The sequence below is a fragment of the Scylla paramamosain genome, chromosome 10, assembly GCF_035594125.1.
Source record: "Scylla paramamosain isolate STU-SP2022 chromosome 10, ASM3559412v1, whole genome shotgun sequence".
NCBI classification, from domain to species: domain Eukaryota; kingdom Metazoa; phylum Arthropoda; class Malacostraca; order Decapoda; family Portunidae; genus Scylla; species Scylla paramamosain.
Window position 1 is genome coordinate 18,779,432 of NC_087160.1, and position 2,500 is coordinate 18,781,931.

Sequence of the window (2,500 nt, forward strand, 5' to 3'; positions counted from 1 at the left end):
TACTACTGCTGCTACCACTGCCCACATCACCCGACTGCGAGCCACATCTGTGGTATATGCGAGTCAGTCTCTCTCTCTCTCTCTCTCTCTCTCTCTCTCTCTCTCTCTCTCTCTCTCTCTCTCTCTCTCTCTCTCTCTCTCTCTCTCTCTCTCTCTCTCTCTCGTAGCCCCATTGAACACTTGCGCACAGCCACCACAACTTAACCCCTCCCTCTTCCCCGTCATGTGTTTGCGTGTTTGTTGCACTGCCTCGCACCTCACTCTAACCGGCAATACGACTTTTTACCGTCTTTCTTTCTTTCCCTTTCTGTGCTTCCCTCCGTCTCCCAAGTTTTCTGTATCCTCTATTTTATTTATTTTTTTCTTTTGCTTTACAGTTTGGTGTTAGCGTTCCGGATGTTGGGGGAAATAGAATATTCCAAATAGAAAGTTTTTTTTTTTTTTTGTCTTCCTTTACTTTTTTTCTGTAACCTATTCTGCTTTCTGGTTCTCAATGTTGTTACTCACGGAGGTCTGGGAGAGAGACGAGAACAGAGGAATGTTAACGGGGAGTGTGTTAGAATCCTGTGAATAATTACTACTGAGGGTTACTCGACGTGTTAATACTGCTGTCCGTCCTTCAGTCCAGCGCCGCACCTGTGTATCGCCAGCACACATGCACAGCCGAGAGAGAGAGAGAGAGAGAGAGAGAGAGAGAGAGAGAGAGAGAGAGAGAGAGAGAGAGAGAGAGAGAGAGAGAGAGAGAGAGAGAGAGACTGAACCGTACATTCCTACGCTCTAATGACTAGACTAACCAAAAACATTACTCCCGTGCTCAGAAACACTGCATCTCATAAGAACCATTTTCAAAGGCCACAGAGATGATCAGCCAAGTTCTTATGAGAGTTCTCCCCGTTAGCGATGTGGAATGATGTTGAAGTATCTTAGGATCGTGAAAACATCCTTTAAAACTACAATACCTTCCAGTAGAACCAGTAGAATCTCACGATAATAATGATGCAGAATTAGGAGGAAAGACACCCCCATGCAAACCCAATTACTGGTGTTTTCAAGGGAGATTTCATGATTTTGAGAGTTTAACGATATTTTTTGCGCTTTGGGTGACGAAACAAACCCATGAGATCTCGGTTCTTGGGGTTCTGAAGGGCGTTATTATGATTCTGGTGGTTTAACAAGGATACTACATCGTCAGGGGAGAAGAACAGCAATGAGAATTTGATTACTGGGACTTTCGAGGGATTTATCATGATTCTAACAGTTTAGCAAGGAATCTACATCGTCAGGGTGGAAAAATACTCACGAGAAGCTGATTATTGGGATTTTCAAAAGACGTTTTCATGATTGTAGTGATAGTTTAACATCCACAGCAGGAAAAAAAAAAACGTACAGGAGAACCCGACTCATCATCCCCGTTGCCTTTCAAGACAGTCCTGATGAGAGAACAAAGAGTGTCATGACCCAAGATCTCAAGTCTCCGGTCTGCGAGTCACACCGTCTTCCTCTCCTCTCCGTCTTTAAGCAGCGCAATTCACGTACTTGAGCTTCTGTACCAGTGGTGAATGACGCCTTTGAGATGACAAGTGCAGCAGTAGGGAGGGGATCACTGGTTTACTCCTGAATAGCATCTCAATTTAGTCTCTTACTTCCTCCCATCTATATTCACCCTGCTCTCCTTTTTTCTCCTAACTTCACTTTTTTTTTTCGTTTGTTTCGTCTTTCCTCTCCCCGTCAGTTTAATATTATTTCGTTCCTTCAGCTTTATTTTTATGCTTTCATCTCTTTCATTCTTGCTTCATATTTCCTTCCCTTCCTTTCAGCGCATCTTTCCTTCCTCCCTTCCTTCCTTCCTTCCTATTCCTGTCTTCTGCCCGTTTATATCAAGCACCTATGAAAAGGACTTAATCTATCTACGTCTTCTGCCCGTCTATTTCAGGACGACCCAGAAAAAAATCCTAACTTATCTGTCATCTACCCATCTATTTCCCGCATCCACGACAAAAAAAAAGAAAAGAAAATTGAAGAAAAGATTAAAAAAACATAACTCTCTCCACTACCCGTCCATTTCATGCTACCCCAATACCAGAAAACACCACATCTCTGTCCATGTGCAAATCAAGCCATCTCGTCTCATCCCGCGAGCACATTTAACCAGCACCCTTGACGCTCATTCCCCCAATCAACACCATGTGGATAAACAGATGAGTAATGAGTGGTGACCCTAATGAGTTTGTTCTGAGGCAAGGGTCAAGTTATTGTCTGGTCTGGCTGTGTTACCCATCTTCGTCCATTGCTACACGACCATACTATAGTGGTTCGGTGGTGCTGTACTGAGTTTGTGGGGTAGAGGTTACTGATTCGAGTCTCGTTCTTTGTGTACTGAGGGTTGGAGGGATAGTTTTCTCTCTCTCTCTCTCTCTCTCTCTCTCTCTCTCTCTCTCTCTCTCTCTCTCTCTCTCTCTCTCTCTCTTCCTACTAAACATGACATGAGTTAACGGAGAAT

The 2,500-nt window shown here is 43.8% G+C and overlaps 1 protein-coding gene across 9 annotated transcripts in view; it reads right to left on the bottom strand.

Annotated features, from left to right (window-relative positions):
* The window catches only part of LOC135104295 (sodium-independent sulfate anion transporter-like), a 93,949-nt gene that overhangs the window by 60,595 nt on the left and 30,854 nt on the right, over positions 1–2,500 (bottom strand). For 4 of the 9 annotated variants that reach the window (XM_064011522.1, XM_064011526.1, XM_064011524.1 and 1 more), the window contains exon 1: positions 1–66. This exon is cut by the window's left edge and continues 149 nt beyond it. The exons of 2 other annotated variants lie outside the window; for them this stretch is intronic. The gene's annotated coding sequence lies outside the window, so the exon portion shown is untranslated. Of the gene's footprint in view, positions 68–2,500 lie in introns of those variants that run through there. 3 more of the 9 variants (XM_064011521.1, XM_064011516.1, XM_064011514.1) reach the window with 2 other exon arrangements.